Source organism: Triturus cristatus, chromosome 9 (genome assembly GCF_964204655.1).
Source record: "Triturus cristatus chromosome 9, aTriCri1.1, whole genome shotgun sequence".
Lineage (NCBI taxonomy): Eukaryota > Metazoa > Chordata > Amphibia > Caudata > Salamandridae > Triturus > Triturus cristatus.
The window spans coordinates 71,802,508-71,823,144 of record NC_140592.1 but is presented as its reverse complement, the minus strand read 5'-3'; positions in this window follow the sequence as shown (position 1 = coordinate 71,823,144).

Genomic DNA, 20,637 nt, shown 5'->3' with positions numbered 1-20,637 from the left:
GTACCTGGTGTTCCACTGAGGTATCAATCCCTAGTCACCAAAATTTCACTTTAACATGCCTCCTTGTGCCTGATATACTAAGGTGGCCATCCTGTGCAATGGCCACAATAGTTTTCCTCGAATTAAAGGGGGGATGAGCCTGTCCCTACCCACCACAATACCATTCTCCATAGCCATTTCCTCCCGTACCTTAAAATACACCATCACTTCCTCAGGTACCTTCCTTTCATCAGGCCATCAGGCTTAAATACACTGCAACACTCTGTCCAGCTCAACGTCCTACGCCATCTCCTCTTTCCACTTCACAACATGTGCACCAATCTTCAGAACATGTGCACCAATCACATGCCAGAACAATGGCCTTAAGGACAGCAGCTTACAGGATCCAATCCACCTGAAACAATACAGCAAACCAATCCAGAGGCAGTACAAGCCACACAACCAAACACACTATGGGAGGAATACTGACCGATGAGGTTGCAGCATAACTGTCCTTTTAGGAACATGCCGGATGATTGAGGACTTTGTTCGGGACACTGCCGGAATTTGAGGCGCATGCTAAATAGGCTGCATCTCGTGAACTCTTCGTGTTACTTGGCAAATGTTGTGAAGAGGTGAATCATTAACTTAAGCCCTGATGAAGTTCCCCTTGAGGGAATGAAACGCGTTGGCTGATCATTTCTTATCACTCCCAAAAAAGAATCTTTTTGAAATAAAGAGGACATTTGAAAATTATACTTTGGTTCTTTGGACTACTAGATACGTGCACCACCATTTTTCTTTTTTTCTGCTTTGATCTGGAACACAGTGACGCTGCTCAACGGCTGGCGTACGGGGTTGATTGCACGACGATTATTGGTGTGTAGAACCGATGCGAGGTGCGGCAAGAAGGGCCCGCTATTGTTGTTTTTAGAATACTGCATAATTGTCCTTATACAATAATAAATCCTCATGAAATACGGGAATGGTTGTTCTCCACAAACATACATTCTTCCCCGATCGTTGCTAGTGTAAGAAGGAAACAAAGACACTGGAATCCAAGGTATGGTAACAGGAAAGTGAAGAAGTGCACGAGGTGGAGAAACAAACCTCATGGAGGTATCATCACAGTGAGAAGGCAAGTGAGTCTGGCATGAGTAAAGTCCAACTACTATCGCATTCTGTGTCACTCAGAAGCCCAATGTAAACGTGGAAGCAATAGACCAAGAAGATGTGAAGAAGTAAGACAGGTGAAAGTAGAATCATCTAAGATCACATCATCTTATCCCAATCAATGCCACATCACACTGTAGGTGGGAGGATTAAGTAATATTTGATGCAGTGCCTACGCAGCAAGGCAACACCCACGCTCCACCAATGGAACGCCTACCACAATGAAATGTAACATAACACAGTACGAGAAGTCACGCAAGGTGGTGCAAATAGACGCTTGCGGGGCTTTGTCGCATTTAAGGACTTGCGTTGGCTTGAGACCCTGTGTTCAGGCAGGTCACTCCCCACGCCGCACAGCTCCACCTGACTGTGCCCGTGTCCTACCTCCCGCTGCTGCCGCGAGTTTGTGCCTCCTCTGAATGCTCTCGTTTTACTCTGTAATTTGCCCACTCTTCTGGGCTGCTGTGTTTGCCTTTTTTGCTTTGTTTTCTACCCTCCTTCTCCCCGTAAGCTCTCTGGTTACCTTTTTCCTCCCCGTAGATCCCCGTAGCACTCTGATTGCTTTTTTTTTCCCGCCGCTGCGTCCCCTGTGGCCCACCCCCCTCGCTCGCCCATTCGTCCTCCCTCCCACCTCCCCTTCTTAATGGCGGCCGCTGTGCAGTGAGGAGAGCGACCCTTGACCCTGTGTTCAGGCAGGTCGCTCCCCACGCTGCACAGCTCCACCTGACTGTACCCGTGCCCTACCTCCCGCTGCTGCCACGAGTTTGTGCCTCCTGTGCCTGCTCTCGTTTTACTCCGTAATTTGCCCTCTCTTCTGGGCTGCTGTGTTTGCCTTTTTTTCCTTTGTTTTCTGCCCTCCTTCTCCCTGTAAGCTCTCTGGTTACGTTTTTTCTCCCCGTAGATCCCCGTAGCACTCTGATTGCATTTTTTTCCCGCCGCTGCATCCCCTGTGGGCCTGCTCTCCTCGCTCGCCCATTCGTCCTCCCACCCGCCTCCCAGCTGCTCCTCCCTCCCAACTCCCCTTCTTAATGGTGGGCGCTGTGCGGCCGCGTGCAGCGGGTGCGCCGCTGGCACACCGAAGGCGTGCCTAAGGCAAGCCCGTCTGCGCCCGTGCCCACCTGGACCGCGCCCAGCACCAGACCTCCTGGCCCCCGCAAGTGCCACTACACCAGATGCCGCTATGACTCCAACCTCCTCCACGCACTCAACACCGGCCGATCAACCACCTGCTTCCAGGCCACCCCGAAGCTCACCCACGGACCCTTCATCTGCTGAAACTGCGGCTTCACCAGCCAGCAAACACCTGCACGTTCTACCCCTCCCACCAGGGCAAGTCAAAACCATCTCAGATGGAAACTACTCAACACCCTCCACAAGCACGCAGTCGAACTCTGGGACCTACTCGACTCATCCTCCCTGGACGTCGCCTTCCTGAATGAGACCTGGATGAACCCCTCTTCGGCGCCTGACATTGCCATAGTCATCCCGGATGGCTACAAGATCACCCGCAGGGACCGCACCAACAGACCGGGAGGAGGAATCGCCATTGTCCACCGGAATACCCTTAGAATCTCGACCAGCACCGGAGACCCCTCAGCACCGCTGAACACCGGCACTTCCAGATCCACATCGATCCCACCACCACCCTCAGAGGAACCCTCATCTACAGACCCCCTGAACCCCAACCACAGTTCAGCGACTCCATCACAGACGTCGTCAGCCCGCACGCCTTGACTTCCACAGACTACATCCTCCTCGGAGACCTGAACTTCCACCTCGAGAACGCCAACAACAGCAACTCCACCACCCTGCTCGGCAACCTCGCCAACCTCAGACTGAAACAGCTCGTCACGACACCCACCCACTCTGCCGGACATACGCTCGACCCCATCTTTTCCGCGAGCAACCACATCACCTTTAGCCACACCACCCAACTCCACTGGACCGACCACCGCTGCATCCACTTCTCCTTCAATAAAAACACCGCACACAACCACCCACAACGAATCCCATTCCGCAGCTGGAACAAGGTCACCGAAGACCAGCTAATCACCACCCTCGTCCGAGACCCACCAACCGACCACACCGACACAGCCACCCGCAACCTCAGGCAATGGATCACCGACTGCACCAACACCATCGCCCTGATCAAGAAACCCTCAAACAGACGCACCGACAGAAGGGCCATCTGGTTCACCACTGACCTCCAAGCATCCAACCAGGGAATAGGGGCATGGGCTTGTTCTCCACGCAGGCTGCATTGCAGCCTGCATGGAGAACAGGGAAAGTGCCCATGACTGGTTTGGGCAGCCCGAGAAGGCCGACTAAACAGTAATTGCGCATTTAGGGGTCGGCAAACCACTCCTCCCCTGCCCGGCTTGGAGAGCAGAGCAGCCCCTCCCAACCGCCCGACCACAAAGCAGCACGAAGTATAAAATGAAAATAAGTAAAAGTTATTATGATTTGGGCTCCGTCTGTGAATTTGGCTGGTGCTGCTGGCCATTGGAGGGATTGCTTTGATTTCCACTTCAGCTTTTGGAAATTATTACCGCGCCTCGCGGCCCCCGCTTCGCGGGAGCCACTCGAGGGACCGGGACTCTGCTGCTGTCACTTGGGGCATTGTTGGTGTGCTGACCCTGCAAGAACCGGCGTATTCAGGACTGCGAGGACCAGGGTGCTGTGCACGAAGCAGATCAGCCGCACCTGGTCCTCTTCCTGACTCCTCCCCCAACACCTTAAACAGGCGGTGTAGCCTCCGTATCGCGGGCTCCGTCTGTGAATTTGGCTGGTGCTGCTGGCCATTGGAGGGATTGCTTTGATTTCCACTTCAGCTTTTGGAAATTATTACCGCGCCTCGCGGCCCCCGCTTCGCGGGAGCCGCTCGAGGGACCGGGACTCTGCTGCTGTCACTTGGGGTATTGTTGGTGTGCTGACCCTGCAAGAACCGGCGTATTCAGGACTGCGAGGACCAGGGTGCTGTGCACGAAGCAGATCAGCCGTACCTGGTCCTCTTCCTGACTCCTCCCCCAACACCGTTGCCCTTCATTACATGTACGTCTCCCTGCCTACACGCGCTAGCGGGACGCGCGCGGGTCTCAGCACGGGGCTAAGACCGGGCAAAGAGCGGGCCCTCTGAGGCCCTCAGAGGCACGAGGAGACCGAGATGACCGGACCAGGGGAATTCCTTCTTCCTGCCAGCAAACGTAAGTCTGGACCCAGAGAACTGCATTATTCACCATGGCTGAGACTTTTTCCACAAACACGCCCATAATCACTGGTGGTACAAACAAAGGTACATTGGTCGACTATTTTATTAAGGCTGCTGCGGCTAATGGAAAGGAGACTATGCTAGCTGAACGAAGGGCCGAGCGACGCCGGTCCATAGAATGTATAAAAAACAGGATGCCTACGGATAACCCACTTCCTATTACCCCTTTTGAGCTAAGTCCCCCTACTCTTACTCAGGAGGCACTAGCCACTGACAATGTTCCTGTATTGCTCAGAGACATAGAATCTGAGCCTGATAAATCCAATTGTCTGCATGATTCCACTGATTTGCTCCCCTCCAGCACTATTATTAAGGAAACTGATACGATTACCATCCCTTCTCAATCTAAGGTTAAAGCCACTATCAAGAAGGTGGGGAGGGTTGCGGCGCCTAAAGCTCCAAGGCCCCCTCCCACCAAAAGAAGAAAGAGGCTAGGCGATCTGCCAAGGGATAAGATTAATCACTCAGACTTTGGCAAAGGACCCATTCATACCTCAGAAAAAGTATCCTTGCCAAAGGTAACACTTCCTTTACCTATAGTAAACACCATGGCCACAAGACCTTCCACCCTTTTCGAACCCTCCTCTTCTGACCCGATCTGTCCCCCGCTGTGCCTACCTAATGAAGGTCCGATCCCAGCCCCTCTTGAGGGCATCGAACAATTGATAAGGTCATTCGCTCTACCTATAATCGAAAGATTAAAAAATATAGAGCAACGCCTAGGGGATCTAGAAATAGCTATCACTAAATATGCGGGGGCACCCAAAGACCATGTACATTCAGTTTTGCCCCCCCCTGTGGCACTAGTCTCATCCCCTATTCATACCAGGAAAAACGACAGGGCTGGTCTTGATAGCCAGTCTTTGGCCAAATCTTCCAATATAGCCCACCACTACCAAGTACAAAATGATGTGGGTGAATCGATAAAGGAAGTACCAGACCCTACTCTAGGAATAATTCCAAATGAGAGGGGTGGGAATCATCCACTAGTTAGGGCAAGAGACCGACCAAGGCACCAAGTTGACTTACCCCCAGAGGCAGTCCCATACGTGGTAGTGCTTACGAGAGTCCCGATTCTGAAAAAGGGTAAAAATGAAGGTTTCCATGAGCTTAAAAATAAAACCATGCATTGGCTCATGCTAAATAGACCCCTTCCCTTCAATGTCAACGGGGAGATACTACATGTCCGGAGACTCCCTTGGCTAGGCTGTAGAAATAAGGATATTGAGGGGGACATAATCATCATCAATTTCAGAGACCCTAGAGCAGTCACCCACATTCTTGACTATCCTTTGGGTAACACTAGTGGGTCCATTAATCCCCGTGAATTGTTATATTTTTATCCAAGACCTGCAGTCTTATATAATGCATACCCTAGGGCCCCAGCCCGAATGCCGTCATACCCCTTTGCATTCCCTGTACCCACTGATAACCACTGCCACACTTATGCACCCATTTCTGCGGTTCATGAAAATGCACTAGATTGGGTTACAGTGCTCCCCGGGAGCCACCGACATGGCCCAAGGAGGGTGAACTATAGATTACCATTTACCCCTCTGGAAGTCGCAAATAGATTCGATGGCCTATCACGCATTGATGACTGCGATTGACAGAGGAGTTTCCTTAACAAAGGACCCAGTACTTTGGAGCTTCAGGTTGTGGACACTGATCTGACTCCCCCACCGCAGATTTCTTTTCCGCAAAAATCCACTCCTTTCGGGTTAGTTCTATCTTTGCCTGACCCCTACGTAGCGCCCCACGAACACACTTTCGTGTCTGTAGAGGAATCAGCTACGTATCCCCCCTGGCCCGTACTCGGGGCGGAGAGGAAAAATGCGGTGGGTGGGGGTTTGCTAAGACAGATCCACTCGACACAGGCTGTCCCAGCCAGGGAACGCTCTGGTATCGGGGTTCGCGCCCCCCCAGTGCCAGCACAAAGTACTCCCGATGAGATTGTTATAAGTACAGATAGGGTTTTGAGGTCACTAGAAATCCTATCTTGGAACATTGCTGGGTTGCCCAACAAGTTAGATTGTAGTGAATGGGCAACCTTTATAAAGAAACATGATATATGCATGTTCCAGGAGACGTGGGCTAGAGAAAACTATTGTTACCCTGGGTTTGCAACTTTTAATGTTCTAGCCAGATGGGGAGGGAAGGGTCGTCCGTCCGGTGGTTTGGCAATATGGATTGGCTCCCACCTTGGCTGCAAGGCCGAGATTCTAGAAACCAACTCAGTCGACATCCTGTGTGTGGTCTTACGCTGGCCCACTGGAATGGGCCTGACTCTGGTAAACGTATATTCCAGACCGGTCGGAGTCGCGGGCACTTCAGGGACAATGGAGGCCCTGGTGACATTCCTTGACTCTCTCTCAGGTTCAGCAACACTCTTGGTTGGAGGTGACTTCAATATTCAGTACGAACCACTCCCGATTCACCTGGATGGGCTTAGTAGTGAGGAGGATGATCTCTGGGATATTCCAAGTATTGCGGGTCCGCCAGTTAGGTCATCCTCACCACTCCTACTCCAAGTAATAACAATGACCCTTGCAAACTCACTTAGAGCTTGCAATGGCAGGTTCAAAGGGGACACACCTCCGCAACCAACCTTTAATAGACCAGGCCAGGAGTCCCGGATAGACTACATAATGATCAAACTTCAGGACTGGAAACTAGTTTTAGATTTTAAAATAGCCCCCAGGTTCGACAGTGACCACAATGGCCTGATTCTCTCCCTGGCTGTTGATGGCTTTCTTAATGTTGCTGTCCCAGAAAATAGAGTAAGCGCCCCAAGTTTAACCTTATCTAGCAACAGGCGAAGAATAAGGTGGGACAAACTCCTAGAGAAACCAAACTGCATCAGGATCATCTACGAGCTGGTGGCATCAGCCCTCGAAAAGGTGGGAAGACTTCTCCCACTATTGCCCTCGCCTGACGGGTGCATTTCCCTTGGGGACATTCATCAGACCCTGTGTAACAATCTTGCCGAGGTATTGAACCCTGTGGTTCGGGACAGGAAAGTGAGGAGAGAAAGAGCCTCATGGTTCAACGCCAGCTGTAGGAAAGCCAAGGCAGACCTTCTCCGGGCATTTAAAAATAAGGAGGCTTTATCGGTAATTAGGGAAAAGCGGGCTGCTTACAAGCTCCTTCTTGAAAATGCCAAAATAGACTGGGACTGGGAGAACTGGTCAGAAATGACAACCACACTCAAAATCAGAGACCCAAGGAAATTCTGGCAAATAGTCAAACATGGCTCAGTTGAGCCTGTTCTGGCTATAGAGGGAAACATCGCGCCTGAAGTGTGGGAGGAACATTTTACATTGCTCTACAGTGCGGCTGGGCTGGACCATCTAGGAACCCAGGTTGGGGCATTAGCCGCCCTAACCACTGATAACTCTTCCGAGATGGGAGACTTTAATTTGGAGGAATTGGAAATGGCAATTACTCGCCTTTCCTCGGGAAAAGCGCCAGGCCTTGATAAGCTTCCAGGCGATCTTTTAAAGCATGAGGTCAGAATCTGGGCCCCCTACCTCTTGGTTCTGTTTAACGCCATCGCACATGGTATGGCGGTTCCCCCCACTTGGCTTGGGGCGGAGATCGTGCCTATTTTTAAAAGGGGCTCACCTTTAATCCCGGCTAATTACAGACCGATCAGTCTGATAGACGTCCCTCAGAAGCTTTTTGCGAGGCTTCTGTTAGATCGCCTCATGGACTGGATCGAAGACAGGGACATTTTGAGCCCCCTCCAGGCTGGGTTTCGGCAAAAGACTTCCACCATAGACCAGGTCTTTAGACTGTCCCTTTTATACTGGAAAACAATACAGTTGGAGGGTGGCAGCCTCTATACTGTATTTGTGGACCTAAGGGCAGCCTTCGACCTGGTTCCACGTGGTAAGCTGTGGGAAGTGTTGGCTAGAGCGGGGGTGCCTGGTGATCTTTTGTCAATGATCATCCACCTCCATACCAACACCTATGCTCAAGTGAGGTGTGGTAGGCATGGCGCCCTATCAAATAAGTTCCCCGTTGACAGAGGGGTAAGACAGGGGTGTGTACTCGCACCGACCCTGTTCTGCCTCTTCGTCAACGGGGTTATCGATCACCTTAATAGGGTCCCCAATTCCGACGTCCCAAAGCTGGCGGGAAGGAGGGTTCCGGCAATTATGTTTGCGGATGATACCCTCCTTCTCTCCAAGTCGCCGATGGGAATCCAGCGTGTGCTGGACGGCTTTGGGGACTTTTGTAGAGAGCACGGATTGGAGATTAATACTCTAAAGACTAAATATATGGCCTTCAATCCGCCACCCAGGTTCCACCGTATCCCACGCATAGGGAACAACACGCTAGAACGAGTCAACACCTTTGAATATCTTGGTGTAACCCTTAATGAGGAATTGGGGTGGGGTCCGCATCAGGAGAAAGCAAGGCTGAAACTAGCGCAGCATGTGGGTGGGATACTAAGGATGGTGGGGAAGAATAGGTCGACCCTCAAACCCATAGGCCCCCCGCTCCACATCTACAGGGTGCAAGCCAGAGGAGCCGTTATCTATGGCAGCGAATTATGGGGTCACAAAGTCTTGGCTAGTCTGACTAAAGAGGAGAATAGGTTTCTTAGGTGCCTAGTAGCCCTTCCTCCAAGTACACCTTTAGTGCCATTAAGACTTGGCCTAGGCATCAGACCCCTGGAAGAAGAATTGGCGCTTCGCCCTCTGATTTATTGGCGTAGATTGTGGGCTGTACCTGAATTGATTCATTACAGACAGGGTTTGCAGGAAGTCCTTAGTCTTCCAAATTCGGGGAACATTGCCTGGTTTAAATTTGTAAGGAACAATCTGGTGGGCCTAGGTCTCGATGCTCTTTGGAACGACCCCCTGGATGCTTGCCCCAGGCTTCCCAAAAAGGTTTTAACCAAATTGCACTATAATTCTAAGGTTGCCACATTCCGACCTTCTATAACCCTAGGGTCTCTAACGCACCAATTCCTTTGTATTAAAAATGCCTACAGCTTTGAACTAATCCTGGACAATATTTACCCTGTACTAATTAGGAAGCTTTATCTACAATGGAGGCACGGGTCCCTGCCAATACGTGCACTCACTAGTCACTGGTCTGTGTCTGCACCCAGTACTTGCCCGGCATGCAGAGTATGCGATGAAACTGAGCTGCACATCATATTTTTTTGTCCGGGCTATAGTGAGGTGCGCAGAAAATGGATCACTCCCGTTTGTAGGAATTTGGGTTTTACCAGGTGCCACGAAGCCTTCAGAATTCTTAAGAGTGAAATGGCTGCTCACATTGTGTTTGCTGTGGCCAAATTTCTGGGGGCATTCTGGCACAAGAGAAAGCGGTACCTGAAAATGCTAACCTGATTAATTTTGTACTGGGTTAAATTGCACATGATTTTATGTAATTAGCAGATATATCGCTGTCCTGGTGTTCTAATGTTCCAACTTTTTTAACTACTTTTTAACTATCCAATGCATGATTTTAAATGTATTTATATTCTTATTTTATGTACCTTTTATGGAGAGATTCTCCGAAATAAAGTTCTTTTGACTTGACTTGATTTGATGTTTCTTCTTCACACTGCGTAAAAGCAGTGGGGCGATGCTCCTCCGTCATTGCGGAGGAGCCGTCACTGCCATGTGAACTTGTAAACAGTGGTCTGTGATCCTGAAGAATAGAACACAGACATTGAGTTGACCTGTTTCCGGTTCCTAGAAGAACGCTGCTCCCATTCATGCTTATCTACGCCAGCTTCACCCTGCATTGTATTAATACGGACCTTTGTGGATACGCTGCCTTAGGAGAGAAAGAGAGGTGCAGAGAGTGATGGAAAGGCAAAAGAAAGACGGAAAGATGAGGAGAAGACAAACCAAGAAAAATAGAAAGAAAGACGGGCACAGAGAGTTACAGTAAGAAGAGTGGGAAGGGTGGAAAATAGAAAGAAATGCAGAGAGAAAAAAGAAAGAGAAAAGAAAGGAAGAGAAAGGGAAAGTGAAAGAGCTAACAAAGAAGAGATAAAGTGAAGGAAATAAAGGGATCGAGGGAAACGAGAAGGCAGAGAATTATGAAAGTGTTTTATTAATTAGAAAATAATGCTTCTTACTTATGTTTTAGTAACCATAAAAAGGCCACACGTTTCACTTGCCTGTTTGCACTGACATCCATTTTAAAGTTGCTGAAGAAAATGAATACTTTTTCTAGCAGCATGTTTTTCTTCCATGTTTTTCCTTTCAGAAAAAAGTCGAAAAAGGATTCATTTCATGGTGTTGTTGTCTTCTACTGAATAAAAAGTATCTATCTACATCCCTTAGGGGGAAGCCATGTCGAGATGTTCTCATGTTTCGAAATATTCAAGGCTATTGCCACAACTGCATTTTCATTCATTCTAAAATCTCTTATCTTGGGACGGAGACGTTTCCTGCATATTAAGGGATGGCCACCACTGCCCTGAGTGCCCCAGCTGCATCGATATCTGGATCCTTCGCACCGATTTGTCCTCATGGGGCAGCACGATCATGCGTGTGCGTCATGACTTATGCCTGGCTCATGGATTGTGGTCATTTTAGACTGGGAGGCTGCACCAAGCATGACCCTGCAAGTGGCAAAGGGCTACTGTCCTTACCCGTAGTTAAGCAGTACGAGTGTGGTGGGGACAGCATTTGTTTTTGTGACAGTGACCAGGAAAGTGAAATACTATTTGTACCTGTGTCAATGGACTGAGGCCTACAAGCCCCCTCATGTAACCTTCAGCTGCTGTGCACCTAACATTGGCCTACATCACGTTATTATGTAGCCTCAGTAGTGCACATGTGATTGTATGTGTGTGTGCTGTAATGTATACATGATTGAGTATGAAACAGTACATATAGGGCTATGGGGTCCATACTGGAAGCCCAGGGCTTTGGAGAGGCACATAGATGTGCATTCCTGAGAGCTGGGTGAGGCACACACACTCGAGGAGGAGAGCCAGGCTCCCTGGGGCATTTCAGAAGAGTTCTTAGGTTCTGAAAAGGTCACTGGTCAGTAGAGTCTGGGCACATCTCAGGAAGGAGTTGGAGTTGATAAGGGGATCATATAGAACATGGTTGGGGGCATTGGTAACCTTTTGTTAGGCATGTATCAGTGAGGCTGATATCCTGGTGTGTCCCTCTAGTCACGCCCATGTGAAGCGCTATCAAGTTTGGAGTCACTCCATCTATGACAGACTGCTTTCTGAAAAAGGGGCAGGATGGAAGGGTCTGCACTTTAAATGGGGAAATCTCCATATCAAAAAACTGAAAAGAATAAGGGGCAGATTTATGACGACTGGCGCATCCCTGCATATCAGCAGGGATGCGCCAATTATTATGCGCCACAGCTGCGCCACCATGGATGCGCCGCATTTATAATGCGGCGCACCATGGGGCAAAAACGGCACAGATGCGTGACGCATCTGTGCCGAAAAGTGGCGCATTGCTGGAGTTGCGTCGCAAGCACGACGCAGCTCCAGCAATGATCTGGGGGGCCCTATGTTTCAAATGCTGCGTCAATCCTTACGCCTGCTTCAAGCAGGCGCAGGGTTTTGACGCAGCATGGGCCTAAAAGTGACTGAGTGAAATCTTGTAGATTTCACTCAGCCACTTTTAGGAGGCGTACCTGCGCCGGAACGCCCCCACCTGCCCTGGAACGCCTACATGTGGCGCAGGGCTTTACAACGTGACGCATCTCCCAGATGCGTCACGTTGTAAATACCCCGCACCATGGAGCAGGATTTGCGCCGCTGCTGCGTCACAAAAGTGACGCAACGGCGGCGCAAAAGTGGCGCAAGTGCAACATAAATCTTCCCCTAAGACTCTAACTTACCTTTGTGTCTGGCAATGGTTTATAAAAAAAGAGTGCTTGAGCCTCCCACAATAGTCAGACTGGAGCTGTATGCCAGCGTGGAGAAGCTCAGCACCATTTCTGCCTGTTGTGATCAGGACTGGGGCCTAAGGTCTGATATTCTCCCTACTGAGTGTGGGGACATCACCCAGGAAAATCCAGACCACTCACCCTGGAACACCAGCATCTGCCTGACTCTTGAGACCAGATGACCCTTAGAGGAGGAGGAGACTGCCTACAGGGAGCGAGCTCCAGTGGGGATCCTGTTGAGTGCATTCCTGAAGCAGAGTGTGAGATTCATGATCCCCGTTGAAGACCGCGTCACTGTTCAGGCCGCCTGCCTAAGTGATGCTGTTTGCGCCCCATGTATGCCAGGTGGGAGCCGCAGTGTAGTTTGAAGACCGCGTCACTGTTCAGGCCGTCTGCCTAAGTGATGCTGTTTGTAATCCTTTTATGGAAGAAGTGGGTAGCGGTGAAGTTTGTGTACCATTAAACTGATCGGGCCAACTGTGCGAATGCTGCTGTTGCCACCTCAGTGTGCTAGGTGGAAGCCACAGTGAGGAAAAGGGCTATTGCCCCGGTGCAGCACTGTGACAAGAAGCAGGCTGTCGCCTGTGCAGTATTGAGAACCGAGGGGGCTGTCACCCGGAGTGTGCTGCTCGAGACCGCCATACACAATGTTGAGGCCTCATGAACATACGGGGCCGTCTCTCTGGTGTCGACGCTGTGTCAATAAAGAGGACCATCGCCCCGTACAATGTTGTGATCGAAGTCGCCGTTGGTCAGAGTGTGCTGTTTGACAACCCCCATATGGCAGAAGGGGTCCATGGTGAATATGAGGGCATTTGCCTTGGAGCAGTGCACACCAGAGCAGTATAGGAGGTTGTGAACCACAAGTGAAGAACATCAATTTAATCACTGGAATCCAGGAGCCAGTGCTTAATTTGTAAAACAAAATAAGTGCCAGGATCCTCATCAGAAGGTCGCTGCAGTTTGCACCACCCATTGCCCCCGCCAGTGCAGCCAGTGCCAGTAACAACACAACTTTTAGCCATCACACTCCTAAAGGTGTGACAAGTCAGAGAATTCCAGGCCTCCAAAGCTATAAGAGCGCTGTGTATTAGTCATTTCTAATGTATATTGAGCTAATCAACAACTGTTGTTGTTCTCTCCAAATTACACAAAGAGCACCACCATGTGGCAGGCTGTCATAAGTGCTGGTGCTGACAATTAAGTGCTGGTGCTGAGCACCGGAAACCATCGGCTCAAATTAAATGCTGCCAGGAGCACCCAAGACCAATGCCGGACTCAGAAAGGCTTACAGCACAATCAGACGCCTGCAACCTCACCATCAGCATCTAGACTTATGCTCACTGCCGCAGTTCTTAATTTGAGCCTCTGGTAGCTGGTGTGCCCACCAACACCCATTTTGGGGGACTGGTACTTATTTTAACTCATCTGACATTTCCTGAGAGCAAGAGAGGGAAAAACACACAAAGAATGAGATTTACGGAAAAACGATCGCAAAGGCAAAATGCAGGAACTGCAGGCGCGAAATAAAGGAGCAAGTAGTGTGTAGTAGTGGATTAAAGAGGCATGAGGTGGACTCCATACTACATAGCACTGGCCATGAGTTTCTGGCTAGAGCTTTGGGCATCGACACTCATTTGTTTAAAAATTAAGTACTGCAGTGCCGGCATGCTGATGTGTGCCCAGGCCTGTCGAACCGCAGCTCCAGAGCTAATAGGTAAGACTGATTGCCAGGCCACTGAGCATCTGGGGGGACTTGCTCTGACCTATAGCACTACAGCACTGGGAAACTTTCCCCTTTAAGAAGCCATCATGGAAGGGCGCCTGCAGATTCAGCGGGAAAGAACCGGTATCAAGCTCTCCGTTCAGGGTGATTCCTTGATCAAAAGACATTCTCAGCCTTCCAAACCTCGATTCTGCCCGCATCATCTAAGGCTAAAGCCTGCCGCTTGTCAGCCAACGACGGCGGGAGCAGTGCAACTAAGCCGCCATTCACAGCGCCTTCCAAGCCACATTCGCTCAGTCTACGGACTATACTCCCACATGGCTATTGGTCGAGAGGGAGCGTCTAGGCGAATTTCACCTGATCTCTCTTTTAACCAGCAATCGCAGCAATCCCAAACTCCTGCCCTTGGGTAAATACATTTTTAACAATACCAAAAGGGCCCTCTCGAAAATTGATAGAATACTAGAAACCCCGATCTCCAACTCAAATAAGACTTCTCTATGGAACAACCCTAAAATCAGAATCCAAGGCTCTCCAGCCTGCTGGACCCACTGGGCCTCTAGGGCATTCACTTCTTGAAAGACCTAGGGCCTCCACAATCTCCACTATCATTCAGGGAGTTAAAAAACACACTTTAACCTACAGAACCTAGACCTCTACGATGTTCTGAAGCGTAAGGTTGCTCTATCTAAACTAAAACTACCAACTAACGACCTTTCCCTTACTAAAGTCATTCTAACCTTCAATAAATCCAGACACCAGAACTCCAAGTTCTACCATCTACTAAAACCGAAATCCTCCATCATGTCCTCAAGACTCCGAACAAAGTGGGAATCTGCGGAGACGATTATGACACTGTCTTGGCACCTGAAATGGAAGTCAGTAGTCTCCCATAAAAATCTCTCCCTCCCTTTAACAGACAAAATTCTGGTTACTGCACAGGACCTTTTGGACCTCAGCACGCATCCACAAACTCTCATTCAGAGAGACTCCACCTTGTTGGAACTGTAATGACCTATTGGAGATCTTCCCCATCTCCTCTTCTACGGTTGCGCAGTCTCTCCATTCTGGGACTCTGTATTCAGCTTTATTAACTCTATCTGCGGAGTACATCTAGAACGGAATTTCTTAATACTAACCAAAGGCTTCCTTGACCCCACTATCAGATCCTGCAACAATAGCCTACTAATTGATATCCTTCTTACTGCTGCCTGTAAAACAATTCTAGCTCGCTGAAAGAACACAGCAGCCACCTCCTTCTGCCCCTGGCTAAACTGGGCCTCCTTCCTGAGAGGCGCAGATAACACCTCCCTGCAAAACTCCCCTTGCTTTGTGCACAATACATCTATGTGGAACTCCCTTGACAATTATTTCGCCACCACTAAACCACTGTGAAATCCTACTAGGAGACCCATTTTCCACATTCCTGGACACTCGCCTTCTCTTATCTATGCAGAAACACTAGACATAGCAAGAATTGATAACACCACCTCCTGTTACCTTGTGCCTGACTCCTGGCTAGCACGCAATACACACCGTATCACACCTCCATCTACGTGATCTAAGATCTCCTTAGGCTTCGTCCACCTATACATGGTTCCTGAATCTATACCTACCAGCGCTCCTTAATTCTTTCTTTATTTTACTCCTACCAATGCATTATACCTCATACCGTATTTCTTATGGGTCTGTTAAAATACCATATGTTATTTTGTTCTCATTTATCACCTGTTACCTGGATTTTGTTCTATGTATTAGACCTTCCGGTCACAACCAGCCCCCCAGGGTTCTATGTATGAGATCTGTGCTTCCTAAGTTGGACCCATGTCATATTATTGTTCTTTTTTCCCTGTTAAATTGTTTATAAAAAGTCATCATGGAACTTCTAATACCTGTATTTTCCAGCAGGGTCTTACCTGTATGATCACCTTACATGAATGGAAAATAAGCCCCATCCTTAGAAAGGGAAATGAGATTCAGGGACTTGCCCAGAGAGCACTGGAGTGTGGCCTGATGAAGACTGTGTGTATTGTTTGTTGTGTGCCATATTTCACTTTGTGTTCGTATATAAATACTATTTTTGCATAAAAAATGGCCGACTGGACAGTCATCTATTGCGGTTGATGGTCGTGTTTTTGAGTTGTGAGTCTGTGTACACCTTGTATCTCCTTTTCCCCGCCACACCCCCTGGGTTTCCTTGGACTGCTAGCCCTTTGCTACCACTGAGAGTCAAGTGCTGACGGGGTCGTAGGGTTCATGGGGCATATTAACAACAAGGCGATAATAAATTATCGCCGCTTTAGCGGCCGTTTTCGGCCGACAAGCGGCGATAATTGTATCGCTATATTAGCAAGGTCACGCTAACGTGTGAAACCTTGCTTTAGCGTCTGGATTCCTAATGCCCAGCTTTGCATCTCTAATGAGATGCAAAGTGGGCGTTCCTGACCTGACATGGTAGGAGAAATGTCGCTAAGCGACATTTCTCCTATCATCAAGCCCCACGCTATGAAGCATAGCATCAGGAAAAGTAGCGATAACACCTGTTATCGCTACTTTCCTAAAACCTGCTTCAGGACTGACTTAGCCATGATATCCTATGGAAGGAGGATATCATGGCTAAGTTTGTGAGGCCCTATCAACAAGCAAACGTGAGATTATCGCTGGGTTTCCAGCGATAATCTCACATTAGCCAGTTAGCGTGAGGATTTTTATCGCTATTGAGATAAGCGTTGCTAATAGCACGCTATCTCAGCAATAAAAATCCATGCTAGCCGGCGATAATTATCCTAGCGCTAAGTGTGCTTTGCGATAATTATCGCCGGTTGTTGTTGATATGCCCCATAGTAAGTTGGGCCCCGGGACATCAGGAGTAAAAGGCCTCGGACACCATTGTTGGGCCCAGTAGCTCCCGCTTGCCCATGGCTTAAAAGCCACTGAATTAAATAGCCCAGTGGCTTGTAAGAATTGCCCTCAGGAGTCTTGTGAATTTGGAATGGCTTTCAGAAATATCTTCATTACAAAATCTACAAGTCAATAAGTCACATAACTGCACCGAATGGGCCTTTCTTGCAGGGAGGGGGTTTGTCGAAGGAAGAAGGAACTCATTCATTTCTCCTTCTCTCGCCTTCTATGGTCATATTCAGGGACATCTCACTGAAGGCTACACAGACCTGCTGAACTTCTTTAAAAAAATGCTAATTCAGAACAGATCTGCGACATATGGGCAGCGACACACTGGCTACATTAACTTGACATTTGTTGACGTAGGAGGTTCGGTAATGAGAACTCGCATGTGTAAACAATTAAATCAGCCGTCCTTCGGTAAAAATGTCCTTTGAACTCGAGGAGAAGAGGAATGGTTATCTCCTGGACTCCTGGAGTGTCCATTCCATGGCAGACCTGTGCGTCTGCCCCATTAGGGGTCTGTCTCAAGGGAGAAAGGTAGGGACACCTTTGCTTCGTAACAGTGTAAACTGCTACAATACCACCTTCTTTTGTAAGGGCTGTAAACTAACAGGCGTTATTATCATCCATTTTATTTCTAGTCAGCTTACCGACTTGAGAAGAATGGAAGGCTGAGTTGGCCTGACTGAAATTCACACTTCTGACCTGCAGATCACAGGGGTGAACCTCGCCTTGCCAGCATTACCTAATACCTTTTGGATGTACTAGATCAGATAAAGCCGACAATCTTCAAAAGTTCTAAATTTATTCTGTTGCCTAGCATCTGTTTCACATTTGGCACTCCAGGTGACCGGAGTGGTTACCGGCACAGAGAGGGAGTGTGTGGCTAGCATGCCCTCTGTGGGAAGAGCCGAATGGGGGGCAGTTTTGAGCCAGGAACTCTAATATTACCCACACTTACGCCTCTAGTCACTAAGGCTATTTGCCAGAGCTAGCTCGACTCAAAGCAGCGCAGGACGAGGCTGCAATTTACTGTCCAGCGGAAAAGATCTTTGGAGCTGAGAGGGTGCACTTTCATCAGTCCTAAAAACATTTCGTGCAGCTTTGCATAAAGGGTGCATGACTGGGCATGCGCCAGACATGAGTGCAAACACTCTCAGGTTTTGACACAAAGCCCAATCTACTAAGATAGCAAGACCAGGCTTGGCATCAAAACCTATCCAACAACTGGACGTAGGAGCAAAAAAAGGTGGAGGAGTTGATTTCTCACAGAAACTAACACATTAAATGTGTGCTGCTGTCCAGAGCTTGCAGTACAAAAGGGGGTGGTGATGGACAGAGCATCAGAACCAATCAAACACTCACACCCAGTCAAAAGATCTGGGTTTGATCCATCACCGTTCTTTAGCCCACTCTGCCACCCCAGTTCAGACAGGGCAATATGCAAATCAGTCTGACCCTGTGCCTCATGGGAACAGTCCAGCCCGAACTGCCAAGCCATGCCTTCCCTGGACCGGAAACAAGCTTCCTAGGACCGGTTTCTGGCATTTCAGCCGTCTTCAGCCAGGCTTGCTTGAATCCAGTGGCAAAGTGAGCAAGGGACTCACGTCTGAGCATACCCTGCCAACTTATGGCGAACAAAGCAGTACAAAAGGGGGGTGGTGATGGACAGAGCATCAGAACCAATCAAACACTCACACCCAGTCAATAGATCTGGGTTTGATCCATCACCGTTCTTTAGCCCACTCTGCCACCCCAGTTCAGACATGGCCATATGCAAATCAGTCTGACCCTGTGCCTCATGGGAACAGTCCAGCCCGAACTGCCAAGCCATGCCTTCCCTGTCCAGAGCTTGCAGCCTCTGCCTGAGAACCACCTGCGTTTGTCTGTGTATAGGTCTTTGCACTGGAAGAGGGCCCTTCCAGTACAAATCCTACTTTCGACTGGGCACACTCACCTCTGTGCCATGCTGCAAGGCTGTTTGTCGCACACGTAACCCTTTTGAGCACCAGCAGCAGATAACTCCAACTCAATGCCCTGCCAAGTGGCACACACAATGATGTGAGACATAAAACTGAGCACCCTCCCAGCAATCAAATGTTGGGCACATCAACAACACCCAAAGCACTCGCCACCAGGCATATGCCAACCCCACGGAAATATATCTGCTGCTGTGAGCAACGAGCATGGACTCATGTACCCACACTCAGGGATTCTAGCTCACCATATGAGACCCTCTTACATGCCAGTGCTTAATCTGCAAAAAGTGCTGGGTGCCAAAGATTTCCTTAGGGGTCTATCGCCATCACTGCCAATGCAGGTGTTGCCCAGCACCGTGGGTGTCTAATGTCTTATTTATTTTTCTTCCTTCACCCTACATCTCCTGTCACTGTAGCTCTCTCTTGCAGTTTATTTTTCATTCCTGCTTTCTCTACTTTTCACTGTTTTCCTACTTTTTGCCCCTCCTTTGTTATCCCTCTAATGCCTTTTCTCTCATGTTCTGGGTCCAACGGGATGATAAAAAACACTCCCCTGGTCCCACAAATGAAGTTCAGTGCCACCACCATCCACCACCTGCACAGGGTGAGCACTGAGCCCCCACAATGCACCGCTCACCACAGAAGGAGCAAACGCGAACACCATGACAGCTTTTCGTCTGTGGAAATACAGATGCCGCATAGGGAAAGGAACGTTTGGTGCTAAACCACAATGAAGACATTTCATTAGTCGATGTTTTCAAACTGACCAATGAGTAATGAATATACAAATACCTGCAAGCTGGGAATGTTTGGAAAACGCATGCATGAAAAAAACACATTTTCCAAGCAAAATATTTTTCAACCGAGACCTTTTGTGTGCTGAACAGCGTCTTTGTCAGGGTTACCGAATGTCCCAGACTGGTTGAAAATAAACTTTAAAACAGTGCGCCCTTGTCTTGCCTGTTCTTTACCTCTGTGCACTGCAGACGTACAAGGTGACGCAGGGAAAGGTTTGGTAATGACTTGGATTAGAAGCCCTGCGGAGAGATCTGTCAGTTTTGTGTCTGAAAATCCCTGTGATTGCTGTGTTTACCAACAGTAGAATGTGCAGGCTGCCACATTACACCATGAACGCAAGACTCGACATTTCAGGACCTGGACATTCATTTAACAGCATAGTGCATTCTGGGATGTGAAGTATCGGTTCATTTTCAGTGAACCAAATAGAGCAGTATTTACTCGAAGTTACTGATCATATAATATATTGCCTCTCAGGCTTCCAGATTCCATGCATGACTGGTTCATCTAGGTCCCCATGCATGACTGGCTCATTTAGTCCCCGTGCATGACTAGCTAATCTAGCCCCATGCATGACTGGCTCATCTAGCCCACTTGCATAACTGGCTCATCTAGCCCCATGCATGGCTGGCTCATCTAGCCCACTTGCATGACTGGCTTATCTAGTCCCCATGCATGACTGGCTCATCTAGCCCCGATGCATGACTTGCTCATCTCGCTCCGTGCATGACTGACACATCTAGCCCCCATGCTTGACTGGCTCTTCTAGTCCCCGTGCATGACTGGTTAATCTAGCTCCTGTGCATGGCTGACTATTCTAGCCCCGTGCATGATTGGCTTATCGAGCCACCGTGCATGACTGGCTCATTTAGTCCCCGTACATGACTGGCTCATCTAGCACCCATGCATGACGGGCT